At 42.8% G+C, this 18,272-nt stretch overlaps 1 protein-coding gene across 1 annotated transcript in view; it reads right to left on the reverse strand.

The window, feature by feature from the left end:
* The window catches only part of DNER (delta/notch like EGF repeat containing), a 315,218-nt gene that overhangs the window by 100,811 nt on the left and 196,135 nt on the right, over nt 1-18,272 (reverse strand). The window lies entirely within an intron of this gene.

Consider the following 18,272-nt stretch of genomic DNA (forward strand, 5'->3'; position numbering starts at 1 on the left):
TTGTCAGATCAGCGGCAGCATTAGATTCTGCATTATGGTAAACTGTATAATTGTTTCATTATATTTTACAATGTCATAATAATAGAAATAAAGTGCACAACAAATATGCACTTGAAGCATCCTAAAATCATCCCCCTACTCTGGTCCGTGAAAAAAATTGTCTTCCATGAAACCGGTCCCTGGTGCCAAAAAAGTTGGGCACCGCTGCCCTACAACAAAGAATTATCCAGTTCAAAAGGTCCCTGAGGGTGAGAAACCCTAGGTTAGGTCAATGGAACCTTAGTACCTTCAAACTAAAAACCTTTGTTTTTGTCCCAAGGCCTCTTACCTTCCCTTAAACAGAAACCATCCCTTTACAAAGCAGAGGAACAACACCTCCAGAACATTTGCATTGATAAAAGTCAGAATCCTTAGGAATATTTATAACCCCTAGCAAATTGAAGACCATTTTAAAATAAAGTGTTTGACTCAAAACTTCAGCTGACTAAGAAATGTATGATTGTGGTATTCAGTGAATAAGTAAAACAACTGGTTCAAAACCAGATGACTATTGGAAATACTGACCTCTCCTTTTAGGGAATCACAGAGGTTTTATTGGTTCTTTGGAGAACATTCTATTAACAGTATAACAAAGATACAAGAAGAGTTGTGACTCAGGATGTATAATAAGGATGCCTTTCAAGGACATACAAGTTAACTGGAAAGTTCTAAACTGAGGAAATGCATCTAACTATGAATCTATTCAGTGGGCATGAACAGATTACATTTGGTCTAATATAGACTTGGAGTATTAGATTTTATACTATTTGGCATTTAAGTATAAAATATAATTTAAAATGTATTCGTGTATGAAGAGAGCAGAATAGCTAAGTTTCCCTGTACATGTTTGAACAGCTTGGAGAAACTACATCTGAGTGGTATCTTTGGATTTCCAACAACAAAAAGTCCTGCCCCCCACCCATATATTATGATCTATACTTTCCATGCCCTTCAAATGAGCAAAACCTTCCAGAGGTCAATGATAAATTACATAAGGAGTAAGTGAAGTTGGCCAAATGAGTCAGACTACATCAAAAAACAAGGTAAACGATCAGTCATGTTTTTTAAAAAACATTCTCCTTCCCTGTATAATTGTTTTTGTGTAGGATGTTTATTTCATGGTTTCTCTACAAAAGACATAAAAAATATTCCTCTGTATTGCTTTGGCTCTGTGAGGTAGAATCTAATTGTTTCTTTGGAGAGCTGTTCTGAAAGCTTCCAAGGTGGGAATTGTGGTGAGAGCTATTTTTAACTCTCCTGGTCTTTTAATAGTCTGGTCTGTGCAGTGAGGTGAAGCTACCAGATTTAGATTGAAAGCCCAGTACTACCAAGAGAACCCACCAGTCTCAGCCCTTACCCTGGGGAGATGTGAGCAGCCGGTACCAAGGCCTCAGCCACTGCGGCTGAGATGGCATGCCTAATATTAGCACACCGAAGCAAGAAATATCAGGAATCTGTGCACCATCAAGACATTCGGTCTCAGAGGCATCCAGTTTCAAAGTCAGAAGGCAGGCATTATTTAACAGAAGAATACAAGTAAGATTCACTGGCAGGGGGGAGCAATCACATCTGGACAAATGCAAACATGACTGAAAAACCAAGGACAAGGAAAAGAGGATATATGAAACCCATCTGTAAAGACAATCAGTAAAATATAATTAAAATGGGAATATGTAATAAAAAGCAAAAGCATGATAGAATGCCGACATTCAGCAAAAATCAGAAAAGTTCATCTCAAGGTTAGAAGAAAAAGTAACCACATCTAACAAGGAAGTAGGCAAGAGGCACAGTGGAAGGGACAGTGGCTTGGGGAGTCAAAAGTCTGGGAGGGTAATGCAATGATCATCTGAGTGAGCTCCTCAAAGGCTTGACTTTGACCTTCATTTCCCTCATGGATGAAAGGAAGATAATGATAGCTAGCGCCCAGGCACCTCGTGCAGAGATCAACACCCCAGAGGCGTGGAGTCCAGCGAGAAAGTAAGTGAAGTGGTTTGTTTCTCCCTCCCTCGCATCTCTGGACAGTGGGTTCCCAACTGAATGAGACCAACTCCAAGCAATAGGCGCCATTTCTATCAAGTGTACCCACAATTGCATGCACTGTGCCTGGCACCTCCCAGGTGGCTCAATATTTTTTGAACGAATGGTTTATGGATTTTAAAGCTGCAAAACAATATGCTAGTATTGTTTGATCTCTCCATTTTCAATAGGCAATTTAGGGCAGTGGTTCTCAAAATGTGTTTCCCATACCAGCATCAGCGTCACCTGGGAACTTCTTACAAGTGCAGATTGACCAGCATCATCCCAGACCTACTGAAGCAGAAACTCTGGGGTAGGGCCTGGCAATTTGAGATTTAAGGAATCCTGCTGGTGATTCTGATACAAGGCACATACTAAAGTTTGAGAGCCACTCTCTGGAAAACTAGCAACAGCAGCAGGCTTTTAACATCAAATATTAATACCATTCATTTGAGGATCACACATATAATTCAAATAACAGAGGATAAAGATCAGAGGCTAATGGGTGAAATTCAAATATTATGTCACATGAAAAAGGCTTTAGTGAACACAAATGAGAAGATGGCTGACCTGAGACACCAGCTGCCAGAGCATCTCAGTAAGAATAGGAGAAGTTTTAGATGAAAGAGAGAAAATGAAAAAACAGACAGAGGTTGGGTGTGGGTCTGAGGGAAGGGCTCCAGAACCTTGAGGAGATTCCACAGGAAGAAGTTGGGGAGCAGAACAGGAAGCAGCAGGTATCAGCAGAGATCAACCCCCAAGAGGCTTGGGGTCCAGTGAGAAAGGTAGGTGGAGCAGTTTGTTTCTCCTTCCCTCGCATTTCTGATGGACAGTTCCATCAGAACTTGGGTTCCCAAGCTGCTGGAGAGACCTTCTGCCCACATGAGTTCAGAGGCTGCTGCCACCAGTGAGCTGGGAGCTCCTTGTGGACAGGACACCAGCCCCCCTGGGGGGCCTCCCATCTCCACAGACCTGAGCTGGGACGGCAGGTGCCATGTTGCTTCTCTACCCACCGTTGTCCTCCCCTGGGGGCTCCGACTCCTCAGGTTTGGTCTTCCTCATTCCCACACAGACATTTCCCAACTCCAGCCAAGACCACAGGAGCCACAGGGGCCCAGAGGGGCCCAGGTAATCTGTGTGACCCCAGTGCCTGGACATGCAGGGTGGGCAGCCTCCCAGAGTGAGGGATGGACACAACCAGAGCTAGCTTCCCTTCATTCAGACTGTTTTTCTCCCCTTCCTCTCCTCTGCCTGAGGCTGTCAAGAAAGACAATTGAGCCTTCACTCTGAGGCTTCCACAAAGAGTGGGACTCAGACTTTTCCTCTTGAGGTCCTGCAGTGGATTGAGGGGTGCTCAGACTGTGCTGCTTGTCCAGCAGCTTCATCAGAGCAGGACATGCCCTGAGGCAGAGGGACATTGATCTTGCCCAGGCACCCCATGGGCAACTTGGGACCAGCACGCTTCTCCTTGGCATGGTCAGGGCTATAGTAACCAAAACAACATGGTATTGGCACAAAAACAGAAACATAGGCCAATGGAACAGAACAGAGAACCCAGATATTAAACTAGCCACATATTGCTATCTGATCTTTGATCCACATATTGCTATCGGATCTTTGATAAAGTTAATTTGATCTTTCCCCCAGCAATATATGCTGGGGGAAAGAATCTCTGTTCAATAAATGGTGCTGGGAAAATTGGATAGGCACATGTAGAAAATTGAAACAGGATCCATATCTTTCACCGCTTAATTCAAGATGTATAACAGACTTAAATCTAAGACATGAAACCACAAGAATTCTAGAAGAAAATGTTGCAAAACCCTTCTAGAAAATGTTGGAAAACCCTTCGACCTAGGCAAAGAATTTATGAAGAAGACCCCAAGCACAATCACAGCAACAGCATAAATAAATAAATAGGACTTAATTAAATTAAAAGGCTTCTGCACAACCAAGGAAACAATCAACAGAGCAAATAGGCAACCTACAGAATGGGAGAAGTTACTCTCATGCTATACATCTGATAAAGGGCTAAAAACCAGAATCAGGAGCACTTATACACTGTTGATGGGACTGCAAACTAGTGCAATATCTATGGAAAATATTATGGAGATTCCTCAAAGAACTAAAAGTAGACCTACCATTTGATCTAGCCATCCTACTACTGGATATTTACCTAAAGGAAAAAAGTCATTTTATCAGAAATACACTTGCACTACAATGTTTATTACAATTCTAGTGCAATAAACACAATTCACAATCGCAAAGATGTGGATTCAACCCAAATTCCCATCAATTCATGAATGGATTAACAAAATGTGGTATATGTACACCATGGAGTACTACTCAGCCATAAAAAAATTAATAACTTTTGCAACAATCTGGATGGAACTTCCTAAATGAAGTATCACAAAAATAGAAAAACAAACACCACATGTACTTACTATTAAGTTGGAACTAACCCATCAGAACTTATGTGCACAAATGGAAGTAAAACTCAATGGAAATCATGCAGGAGGATGGAGGAGGAGAGGATGGGCAAAATCATACCTAATGGGTACAATGTACACTATCTGGGTAATAGGCACACTTACAACTTTGACTCAAGCAGTTCTTTTTGTGAGTTGGAGCTCCTAAGCTCAATGATTGCAACTGTCGTTGCATTCTTTCCACATCTACTTCCCTGTTCTTTAAGGTCAGGTATTATTTTTGTCCCAGCCTCTAGCCCGGAGCCAGAGACACTATAAATACTCATTGTGTAGTAGACTAATGACTGTATTAAGCACCATGCATTACTATTTTCAGGATAATCCCTTTTATTCCATTTCCCTAGCTCCCAAGTAAGAAATTGCAATATTGATATAGGCGAGACTTATATGTGACAGGTAATCTTTTAATCTGGTGATGACAAAGGGGAAGAGATTTTAATAAAGTTGCTTTCATTAAATGTGTCCTGATAACTACCCCTGAGAAACTGAAATCAAAAGGAAGAAAACATTAAGTTAATTAAGAATTTATGCTTTGGGACAGACAGGTTAGAGGAGTCAATTAAAGATATTTATTAGGTGAACTCTAAGTCTATGTAATAAATCAACCTATAGAAGAGGTATTCATCCACTCTTTAAGGATGAATTTTATGTGAATAAAAATTCAGACTTAGGGACTGTAAAAGAAGTGAAGGAACAGTTCCTGCCTTCAGGGAGCTTACACTCCAGAGGAGGAGGGAAGACACATACGTTCATAGGAAACGTGAGCAAGAGCAGGGGAACGGTACCAAGGCTGGACTAACTGATGTGCAGGAGAAGCAAGGCTGTGCTGGGGTCCCCAGTCCTCGTGCAGAGGAGTTGGAGGTCACCTACACAGCATCGCGGAAGTTTCTGCACAGAGTGGAGATGCGGTGAGGATGTGCTGTGGGGTGGCCACCTCCAGTCCTCATTCACTTTCACTGTGGAGGAGAGTTTAAGTCTCTCCTCCCTTCTCCCGGTCTGGACAAAATTAGGGAACTCCACAGGGGCTGTCGACACCAGGCATGGGGTGGGGAGTGGGCAACGCCTTTGGAGACAGAACGAGGAGAATGAAAGCTCCAGTCCTTCCCGTGCTTCCTCCTCTTATAGGTGTTTAGAGGAGGAGGTATCAGCAGACACATCGATGCCTTGGCCAAGCAAAGTGCAGGAGCTGAGGTGAGAGGCTAGGCTGGAAGAGGGTCTGGATGCCATCACTTAGAGGTGACTGCTCAAGAGAGAATGCCACCAAAGGCAGAGGTCAGCAGCTGAAGAGGGAGGGGAGGAAGGAGAGGTTCTGGCAGGAGGGACACAGTGAGATGTTCTGTAGGCCAGGCAAGAAAGCTTTGTGGAGAATGACCAGCATCAGCTGGACGAGGATGAGGAGAAAGCCCTGGAAAGGATGCTACCAATGACCTTGGGGCACAGTTTTATGATATATAGAGGAGAGCAGTGTGAATGAGTGGGTGTGTGGATCAATGTGTGGTAGCATGAAGAAGAGAGAGAGGAGGAGAAGAGGATGAAGAGGAAGAGGAGGAAGAGGCAGAGGAGGTGCACATGTAGAAACAGCAGGGAGGACTTACCAAATTCTTGCTTGTCTGAGGGACTGGTTTTAAGGTGGAGAAAACCAGGAATCCTGAACACAAGATGCCAGGGGAGAGGTGGGACGGGCAGGGGCTGTGGCCAAGAGAGGGAGCTGGGCAGGGTTGGCAGCATGTGGTCCTGGAGGGGGCTAAGACGGAGACTGGAGCCCTCACACCAGGTGAGGTTCTCAGCTACAGGGTTCACAATAGCTGAAAGGTGAAAGTAATCCAAACGTCCACTAGGGGACACGTGGATAAACAAAACATGGGGAAGCCACACAATGGAACATCACTCAGCCAGGAAAAGGGAAGCTGGACTGATACAGGCTGCACTATGGATGACCTTGAAAACATTAAAGAAGAAACAAATTAAAGAAGCCAGTCACAAGCTACATATCCTGTAATTGAACTTACATGAAAAGTCTAGAATCAGCAAATCAATAGAGACAAAATGCAGATCAGAAGTTGGGTAGGGCTGGGGGTGGGGAAGACAGTAGATTCGGGGTATAATAGCTAAAGGGTAGACAGTTTCTTTTTGGGGTGACGAAATGTTCTAAAGTTGATTATGGCAATGTCTGCACAACTCTGTGAATATACTAAAAGATATTGAACTGTACACTTCAATGGTATGTGGATTGTAGCTCAATAAAGCTGTTATTTAAAAAACAAACTCTGGAGTCATCCACATTCCATAATTCCACTCACATCTCACATCCAAGCCTCCAGCAAGTGTTATCGGCTCTACCTTCAAACAACAGCCCAAATCCAAAACTTCTTACTACTTCCAGCACCACAGGGGTCAAGCTGTCCTTCTCTCTTGCCTGGATAGTAAATCACCTCCTAACTGGTTTCCCAATTTGCCCTCCCTGGGTTCCACAGTGATCCTTTTTAAGAGGGAAATCAGACGGCCATGGCCCCACCCAGGTCACGCCCAGAATAAACTCCCTGTCCTTCCTCCGTGGCCCAGTCCAGCTTCCGTCTCAGCTCACATCTTGTTGCTGGTTCCTCCAACACGCCAGGCATATTCCTGCCTCAGGACCTTTGCATGTGATCTTAGTCCTTTTAGGCTGCTAGGACAAAATGCCTTGCACTAGGCAATTTATAAACAATGGAAATGTATCACCCGCTGTTCTGGAGTCTTCAAAGTCCAAGGTCAAGGTGCCCACAGATCCAGTGTGTGGTGAGGGCCTGTTCCTCATAGATGGCACCTTCTATGTGTCCTCACAGGGCAGAAAAGATGGCGGCTCTCTGGGGTCTCGCTTATAGGGTCACTGATCCCATTCACGAGATTGGAACCCTCGTGACCGAATCACCTCCAACAGCTCCACCTTCTATTAATAATACCATCGCCTAGGTATTTGCGTCCCCACATGAATTTTATGGGACACAAACACAGACCTCATACCGTTAGCATTATTCACAGGCTCATTTTATTCAGGCCTCTTCAAAAACATTTCCCCTCCTGGGAGAATTCACCTAATTACCCTACCTACAATCCTGCTCCTGTTTCCCTTCATCTCTGCACCCTGCATTTTATTTCTTTCTTCATAGCACCTATCAACACCTGGTCTTTTCCCTGGACTACACAACACACACACACACACACAACACACAAATATGCAAACATACACACACACACTCAAACACACACCACAGAGACTCACACATGTGTGCATAGCTTATTCATCTCCCTCACTAAAATACGACCTCCGTGAGCCCAAAGAGCCCAAAGCCCTTTGCTTTGTTCACAGTTGTATTCTCGGGGCCCAGGAAATGCTTGGCACGCAGTATACATTTGGCGAGTAACTGTTGAATGAATGAATGGTCGTTACAACAGCTCCTTACTTTAAAGATGAGGAAACTGGCGCGGCTTTGGGAAAGGTTAGGAGATCATAAGAGGTAACATAAGCAGTAAGCTGAAGAGGCTGGATTGAAACCCCGATGTGACACATGACAACCCTGTCTTGTCCCCCTCCAGCCCCAGCCGGTGCTACCTCCAGTGCTGAGAGGGGATGAGTGACACCAGGGAATGCATTCGGAGACAACACCTCCCACTCTATCCATAACGAACTCTTAGTGTGTCACAGTGAGGCACACACACTCTCGGACTCAAAGAAGGACCCAGAGTGAAGGGGCCTGAATCCCGGTTTCCCTCACGAGCTTTGTGACCTTGGCCACGTCCTTCAGCCTCACCAGGACACCTGCGCTTCACACGCAGAGGCACATTCTACCGTCTCTTCCAACCTGAAACTCCAAACCAACCTGCCTTTTAAAAACGGCATTCACGATCTGCTCGTGCACTCACTTCTTGGGTTAAAAAAGGCCAGGTTTGAGAACTCACAGCAAATTCTAACCAGGATTTGATTCCAAGAGAAGGTGACCCATTTCAAACCTACAGCACAAAGGGGTTGAGGCTGACTCGCTCCGTGTGTAAAAGAGTAGAGCTGGGGTGGGAACACGTGTGACATTCTCCCTGCCTCGGAAATGACGAGTTTTTAAAAATAGGCTGAGATCGCCAATTAGTTGGAACAATGTAGTGCTTTGAAGTTGAAAAATGCTTTGCATAATGCTAATAATATTTTGGCAGTGGTGGTTCTGAATGCATATCAGAGCTATTCTTTTCAGAAAAAAAAATAGCTCCTTTGAGGAAAAGTTACATTCTTGAAATTAGAAAGCTTTCATAAAATAAATCTGATGAAAGAAGTTAAAATTCAACTTAATCGTGCATTGCGTGACTACTATCTGCGAGGCACAGGTCTCGGCACCAAGGTGATGGAATAATAAAGGGTAACATCATATAACTGTCGCTGCTCACAAGCTGGCCACGATCTGATGCAACAGGCAAATAACACAATTTGTGTTTCAGGGAAAAGCCCAGGGAGAGAGGGGAAAGGGAGAAGCAGCAAGGGAGTTGAGCCCCCACTATAGCTATACCTGCATGGCTCATATAGAATGTTACTTATTCTGTCACTCACTCATTCATTCAGCAAGCCTCGACTGAGTACCTACTATGCGCCAGGCTCCAGGCTAGGTGCTGGAGACACATCAACAGAACTGACCGACTGACTCGCGTTCCTGGAGTTTGCGTTCTCAGTCTGCGCTCAGCACTCAAGCTGTGGTCAGGCCTGTTCTAATCCAAGAAGTGGGCCCAGAGGAGTAGTGTCATTCGCACAGAGAGCTCAGCTAGGAAATGGTGAGGGTGGAAGCGGGATGTAGACTGCTGGCCCCAGAGCTGTGGCCAGGTGGGACAGGTAAGGGTCCAGGTCCAGGGCAGATGTGCCAGGTTTGTGCCTGACTCCGGCATTTAGGGCTCACGCGACGTCGGGCAATGAGCAGGGTCTCCAGGGACCTTGTTCTGAACCAAACAGTATCGTACTGCGGCTCCATGGAAAACAAGTAAGAAAAACAGTCCACATTTAAAGTCTACTTTGGGCAGGATTTATGATTATAATCTGTGTATTCTGTGCTATTAAACTATATGCTATTATTTTTTATAGCAGCATAAAAGAGATTGTATTAGCTCAGGTTTCCATAACAAATTACCACAGACTATGTGGCTTAAATAACGGAAACGTATTTTTCTCACAGTTTTAGAAGCTAGAAGTCTGAAATCAGGGTGCCCGCATGGGCAGGTGGTGGTGAGGGCTCTTTTTTTTTTTTTTTTTTTTTGCTTATAGATGCCTGTCTTCTGGCAATGTCCACACATGGGAGAGAAAGAGATATCTCTCTCTCTCCTCTCATTTCCTCTCCCTCTCCCCTATTCTTATAAAACTATATTTCTTTCAGATTAGGGCCCTACTCTTATAATCTCATTTGACCTTAATTACCTCCTAAATACCCTATGTCCAGATAAGTCACATTGGGGGTTAGAGCTTCAAGATATGAATTTAGGGGGAGACAAAATTCAGTCCATAGCATTCCACCTCAGGTCCTCCAAAATTCATGTTTTTCTGGCATATGAAATGCATTCATTTTGTCCCAACATCTCCAAAAGTCTCAACTCATTTCAGCGTCACATCTAAAGTCCAAATGGTACATCTGTGTACATCTATGTACATAGATGATACATCTATGTACCATCAAGGTCAGATGGGGATGATACTCCAGGTAGGATTTATCCTGAGGCAGAAATTCCTCTCCTGCTGTGGACATGTGAAACCAGACAGGTTCTGCACTTCTAAAATGGTAAGACAGGTAGGACATCCCCATTCCAAAAGGGAGAATTAGGAAGGGAGGAAGAGGTGACAAGTCCCAAGCAAGTCCAAAACCCTAGCAAGGCAAATTCCACCATAACTTAATGTTCAAGAATAATCCCCTTTGCTTTGATGCTCTGCCCTCTGGGCCCCTGGTGTGGCAATGGCACCCCACAGCAGCCCTGTCCCTGAGGCTCTGGGCCGGGTGGACAGGGTGGTCCTGGCCCATTGAAACCTGAGAGGCTTCCTCACCCTTTGAAACCAAGAAGGAGATGGCCTTGGCCCCTGGGAACCTGGGCTAGAGGTGGGAGTGACAGCCCTGATTATCTCTGAGTTGCCTTTGGGGTCCTTCTTCCCTTTCCCTGAAGAATAGCCCATGTTCATAGCTGAGCAGGTCCACATTTCGTTCTATCTTTACTCAGTCTCCCAACTCCAGTGTTAATCTTACCCAGAAACACCCACACAGACACGCACAGAATAATGTTTGACCAGATGCCTGGGCACCTCATGGCCCAGTCAAGGTGACACATGAAATTAATCATCACGGAGACCTTGCCCTGATTCTACTCCTCATACTAACAACTTGCCACTAAACTCACCTTCAGAGCAGTCCATGTTTGCCATTCATTCATCCTCACAACCTGTCTACATCCTGTTCAGCCATCACTGCCAGCTGGTGTCACTTGGCGGGCAGGGGGGCAAGCAGAGGTTAATAACTTCTCAGCCACATGAAAACCCAGCGATATGACAGCCGCAAACCCAGTGTTGTCCTTCAGAGTGCTTGGTCACTCCTAGCTACCCTCCCTTGCTTCTGTCCTTGCAGTCTTTTGATGAGACCTGAGCTTTTCTTTGATGGGAAACTTTTTATTACTGACTCAATCTCCATACTCATTATTGGTCTGTTCAGACTTTCTGATTCTTCTTGATTCAGCTTTGGTAGGTTATATATTTCTAGGAATTTATCCATTTCTTTTAGGTCATCCAATTCATTGGCAAATAATTGTTCATAGTAGTCTCTTATGGTCCTTTGTATTTCTGGTATCAGTTGTAATGTCTTCTCTTTTATTTCTGATTTTATTTGAGTCTTCTATCTTATTTAATAGTTTAACTAAAGGTTTGTTGAGTTTGCTTATCTTTTCAAAAAACCAACTCTTAGTTTTATTGGCCTTTTCTATTGTTTTTCTATTTTCTATTTTATTTATTTCTGATCAGATCTTTATTATTATTTCATTCTTTGTACTAACAATGGGCTTAGTTTGTCCTTCTTTTTCTAATTTCTTGAAATGTAATATTAGGTTGTTTGAGATCTTTCTTCTTTTTTTAATGTCATTGTTTATTGCCATTTACTTCTTAGAACTAATTTTACTGCATCCTTTTGGTTTTAGTATGTTGTGTTTCTGTTGTCATATGTCTCAAGATATTTTTAAATCTCCCTTTTGATCTACTCTGTGACTTACTGGTTGTTCAGGAGTATGTTGCTTAATTTCTACATATTTATGAATTTTCTGAAATTCCTCCTGTTACCTGATTTCTAGCTTCATACCACTGTGATATGAAAAAATACTTGCTGTGATTTCAATACGTTTTAATGTGTTAGACTTATCTTGTGGCTCCACATATAATCTATTCTGGAGAATGTTTCACATGCTTGACAAGAATGTATATTCTGCGGCCGTTGGATGGAACATTCTGTATTCGTCTGTTAGGTAAAATTAATCTAAATCTATTTAATCTAAAGTATATTTCAAGTCCAGTGTTTCCTTACTGATATTCTATCTGGATGATCTATATTTGAAAGTGAAGTATTGAAGTCCACTTCTATACTGTATTATAGTCTAACTCTCCCTTCGGATATATTAATATCTGCTTTATATATGTAGGTGCTCCAATGTTAGCTACATATATATTTATAATTGTTAATCCTCTTGTTGAATGATTCTTCTATCATTCTATAGTGACATTCTTTGTCTCTTTTCACAGTTTTTGATTTAAAGTCTATTTTCCTGGGCGCGGTGGCTCACACCTGTAATCCTAGCACTCTGGGAGGCCGAGGAGGGTGGATTGCTCGAGGTCAGGAGTTCGAAACTAGCCTGAGCAAGAGTGAGACCCCCATCTCTACTATAAATAGAAAGAAATTAATTGGTCAACTAATATATATAGAAAAAATTAGCCAGGCATGGTGGCGCATGCCTGCAGTCCCAGCCACTTGGGAGGCTGAGGCAGCAGGACTGCTTGAGCCCAGGAGTTTGAGGTTGCTGTGAGCTAGGCTGACACCACGGCACTCACTCTAGCCTGGGCAACAGAGCGAGACTCTGTCTCAAAAATAAAATAAAATAAAATAAAATAAAATAAAATAAAAATAAAGTCTATTTTATTTGATATGAGTATAACTATTCCTGATCCAGCAATGAATCCAGCAATCTCACTACTAGGTATATATCCAAAGGAAACAAAATCAGTATTTCACAGAGATATTTACACTCCCATGTTCACTGCAGTGTTATTCACAATGGTCAAGATATGGAATCAAACTAAGTGTCCATCAACAGATGAATGAATTTTAAAAAGTGGTGTATATAGGCCAGGTGTAGTGACACATGCCTGGGAGGCATGCATTCTGGGAGGCCGAGGTAGGAGTATTGCTTGAGGTTGGGAGACCAGCCTAAGCAAGAGCAAGACCCTGTTTCTACTAAAGAGAGAAAAAATTAGCCGGGCATGGTGGCACATGCCTATAGTCCTAGCTACTTGGGAAGCTGAGGCAGGAGGATCACCTGAGCCTAGGAGTTTGAGGTTGCAGTGAGCTATGATGATGCCATGGCACTCTAGCTGAGGCAACAGAGCAAGACTCTGTCTCAAAAAAAAAATAGTATGGGCCGGGCGCGGTGGCTCACGCCTGTAATCCTAGCTCTCTGGGAGGCCGAGGCGGGCGGATTGCTCAAGGTCAGGAGTTCAAAACCAGCCTGAGCAAGAGCGAGACCCCGTCTCTACTATAAATAGAAAGAAACTAATTGGCCAACTGATATATATAAAAAAAAAAAATTAGCCGGGCATGGTGGCGCATGCCTGTAGTCCCAGCTACTCGGGAGGCTGAGACAGAAGGATCGCTCGAGCCCAGGAGTTTGAGGTTGCTGTGAGCTAGGCTGACGCCACGGCACTCACTCTAGCCTGGGTAACAAAGCGAGACTCTGTCTCAAAAAAAAAAAAAAAAAAAAAAAAAAAAAAAAAAAATAGTATGTATATATATATATATATATATACACACACACACACACGCACACACACACACACACACACACAATGGAATACTAGTCAGCCTTAAAAAAATAAGGAAATCCTGTCACTTGCAACAACATGGATGAACTTGGAGGACATCATGCTAAGTGAAATAACCCAGGCACAGAAGGAAAAATACTACATCAGACCATTTATATAATGAATCTAAAATAATCAAATTCATAGCAGCAGAGAGTAAATGGTGATTACCAGGGGCTGGTGGGCAGAGGGGGAGGGAAAGATTGGGGAATTGTTGATCAAAGGATATAAAATTTCACTTAGACAGGAGGAATAAGTTAGAAAGATATATTGTAAAAGACAGTGACAATTATTAATTACAATGTATTATATACTTGAAAATTGCTAAAAGAGTAGATTTTAAGTATTCTCACCACACATAACTAATAAATATGTGAGGTTAGAAAAAAAAAAAGAAAGAAAACTAAAGGAGAAGGCTTATTACTTAAACAACCCAAAACCCATTCTGCCATATTTATATATTTCTAGATTACCCATGGCTCAAAAAATTCTTTTTGTACTGACACTTGAAATAGAAATTAAAGTAAAAGATCAAAAATATTAACAAAGTTAGAGCTGGATATTTTTGTTGAAAATATTTCACTTACCCAGACACTTTGCTGGGAGTTTTTATTCAACAACCTAGTTTGAGTTAATTAATTCATCAAACAAGATAATTTTGCAGGATCAAACTTGTAATAATCAGAGCACAGTGGGAAAAAATTTCAAAAGGAATATACACTTCCCACTGTTCGAGTGTTCTTATGTATATATCCAGTGCTTCAGAGGTCAATTAATTGATGTTAATTAAAGTGTAAATAGTTCTTCCACAAGGAAATGTAATTTTCCTACAGAAAAATAATTTTTTCAAGGATATTCAGAACTAAATTTGGTAGAAAACTCCTCCTTTGGGGCATCTGGCCCCCCTTTTAAGAAAAATTGCCTAATATTTCTTCTTTTAAAAAAATGACCTGTTTGACGTGAAAAAGCTGAAGGGATTACGTGGTCTTGTTACACATTTGTAACAGCAAAGAATCCAGCACACCATTTAGTTGCACACATAGAAAGAAGAGTACAGTGAAACGATCAATAACATGAGCCCCACAGGCCAGCAGGAAGACCTGGGTTCAAATCCCAGCCCCAATAGTTCCTGCCACTTGCGCCTGGCAAGGCAACCCAGACAGCAAAAGGCGTTCATCCTACCGTTTCCTCTTCCTAGGCAGAGCCTCTGAGGACTGGTGGACTGAATCTGGCAAATGGCATGTGGTGGAAGTGCCTCCAGGCCACAAGGGACCCTCCAGCTGCCCCTTCCCATCAGCAGCATCTGCAAAAACCACCTCTTGAGGATGGTGTTTTCACAACGTGCAAAGAACTGGAGCCCTGAGTCTTCTCCCAGAGAGCAAGTGCCCCCATCAGACTATGACACAAGCACATATTAACCCTTTCTTGGAAGCCACCAAGGCTTGGAGCAGTGCAGCCTCCTGTTGCCCTAACTAATATCCTCAGCCAAGTTATAAAGCTTCCCTGTGCCTCAGTTTTCTCATCTATGAAACTGGTATAAATTAAGAGGGCTCAACTCACACATGTTCTAAGATTACCCTTGGAAAGCACTTAGCACAGGCCTAGCATGCAGTAAACACTCAATAAACATCAGCACCGTGTGTATGCGTGCATTTTGACTACAGTAAAAAGCTTACTGAGAGGCAGAGCTAGAAGCTAGAAGGGAGAAAGAAACCTACGGGGGAAGGGTCCCTGCAAGGAATTGGAACTGGCTAAGAAGAAAGCTGCTTAAGAGAACGGGAACATATCCCTGGTGCCAGAGTAACGTTTCCTAAATCTCTTCCACCTCTGATCAGGATTTGTTCTAGAGCTTAAGGAAGTGCAGGGCCTATGAGGGAGGGGAGTCCCATGGACCCAGCTCTGCGAAAGGGGAAGGAAGGAAAGCTACAGCTTCAAGGAGAGCAGAAAGGATTTAAAAAGCTGCTGTGGTTCTAAAGCTGCCTTGAAATTCCATTAAAAAAGAAAGAACTTCTTTCACATGGAGGGACTTTTCTCACACATGGACAAATCCAAGCAAACCACACACCTTTCAAGAAGAACCTCAGAAAACAGTGTGATGTGAATGTCAGTGGCGATTACTAACATTATTTTTGAAACGTGTTTGAACTGTGACGAACACAAAAAGACATCTAGATCTGAAATAAAACCTCACATCATTTCATGAAAGTTTGGGAGTATTCAATCTGTAACAGTCAGGAAATGATAGAACTACTGTTAGAAAGTAGCTTATTAAAATAATAATTTGCCATTGTTTACAAGTGTGGTGCTATAAAATAGTTTTGTTGCTTTAATAAAAGAAAAAAAAGATGATCGTTTTATAAATCAAGATCAATTTGCCATCTCTTGAGTTCTACTCCAATGATGATGGATTTACCAACAATCACCAAACTGTCCCTAGGTCTGTCTAAGTAGAATATCAAAATTCACATACTTGTAATGCAACAGCTTTATGGTCCTGATGGCAATGGAGAGACAAAGCATTATAATCATGTACCACTTAACAACAGGGTATGTTTTAAGAAATCCATCCTGATTGTATTATGTAAACATCATGGAGTATATGTACACAACCTAGATGCATATCAGTCTCTGTCCGTAAGAGAATGGATGAATGGAATTTTATCTAACAGTCAAAAAGCATGAGTTCCAACAGTGCGGGTATATCTCAATATATACTATTAAGTGGAAAGAGTACCAGAAAATTATATGGATGATATCATGATGTGATTCATGCATGATACCATTTTTATAAATTTAAAAACATGCTTTCTCCAGTAGTCTTACTGGTCAAAAAAAAAAAAAAAAAAGGAAAAACATGCTTCCATAAAAACATGTAAATATCGAAGCTATAATAAAGGAAAACAAAGTACTGACCAAGTCAAGATACAGGGTAATATTACCTCTGGAAGGGAAGAGGAGCTGGAAGAATGGACAGATGAGGAGACTCTGTGGTTAGTTACCAGGTATAACTGTTTTGGGTGGTGGTTTCAAATATATAAAAACTTAGCAAATATATAAAAACAGGTTGTGCATGGACAAAATGAGAGAGTGTCACAAACCAAGGATTATGAACAATCCAGTTCTGTGCACATGAGATCCTTTAAAAACATGGAGAAATCCCCTCTGAGAACAGACCTGGATTAAAAATCAAACCGAAATCATTTCAGTCCAAATAGAAAATTTCAGTCCACCTATCAACTCTGATTGATACTATTTGTAGGAAGATCTTTATTTGTATTATCACTACTTATAAAAGAGAAATTGCAAACATCTCAAAGATCCATCAGTAGGGGAATGGCTTAAAACATCAGTCTACTTTTATACTCCTTCACTAATTCATCGCACCAACACACTGACCGAGCGTCCACGATCTGTCAGACACTAGGATATAATCACGAACAAAATGGATACGGGCCCTGCTCTCACGGGGCTTACCAATCCGGTAGGGAAGACAGGCCGTAATCAAACAATCACCCTTGCACACGAAGCTGGAAACAGGGCTGTGAAGGAAGGAACGTGGGGCTATGAAAGAGAAAAATGAAGGAAGATCTATCTTGAAGCATTTAGTTAAGACTTCTCGAGGAAAAGGGACCTTTAACAGGGTCTGAAACAGAAGTCTGAGGGTAACTAACCAGGCAAAACAGAGACGGGGAGGGAGGGCTGTCAGGCACAAGAAAGAGAGGGGGAACCCTGCAGCAGAAGGGAGCCCAGCGGTCAGGGAGGTGAAGGGCCGAGGTGGCTGGAACCAGAGTTAGGGGGACATGGGTGTCAGATGAAGCTGGAAAGAGGCAAAAGGCCCCACATCATGGGGGGAGGAGGGGATGAGGCTAAGGATTTTGATCTTCATCCAAAAAGCAATAGGAAGAAGGGGTTTAAGCAGGAAAACAATGACATCAGATATCCACCGGAAAATGATCACCTGCCACGTGGAGAATGGAGCGTCCCGGGGGAAGGACGTGATGAAAGCTGATGCTCCCTTCGGCACGGTCTCTCTGGTCCCAGTATGTGGCAGTGTCAAGAGTGGACGGAGAAAGAGTGGAGGCTATCTCAGGAGTGGGCTGCAGAGAGGGTGGTGGGCTTTGGGTGGTAAAATGGAGGACACTGGAGGTAGAAAGAATATGGACAGAGAGGGAGAACGAGGTGACTAGGACGGCTCGCAGATGTCCGGCCTGTAGGAACTGATGAGCCCCTGGAAGATGAGCTGTGTGCAGCTGAGGCATGAAGAGTTCAGTCTAGGATGACTGAGCTGAAGGTGGCCTGGGACATCTAAATAGAGATGACATGTAGGCTATCAGGGAAGTGGGTATGGAGGGCAACCTGACCTGGAGATACAAATGTGGGAGATGCACTATGCAACTGTTAAAATGAATGTGGCTGCTCCATAGGTACTGACGTGGTAGGATGTCTATGATCTACTGACAAATGCACACTGAAAAAAGCAAGTTATAGAACAATAAGCATAACATAATCACTTTTTACAAACTTGTAGAAAAATACTTAACCATCTGAATTGCAAGAGAAATATATATACTGAGACACACACACACACATACACAATGGATGGTCTGGAAGGAATATACCAAACTATC

Source organism: Microcebus murinus, chromosome 8 (genome assembly GCF_040939455.1).
Source record: "Microcebus murinus isolate Inina chromosome 8, M.murinus_Inina_mat1.0, whole genome shotgun sequence".
Taxonomy (NCBI): Eukaryota; Metazoa; Chordata; class Mammalia; order Primates; family Cheirogaleidae; genus Microcebus; species Microcebus murinus.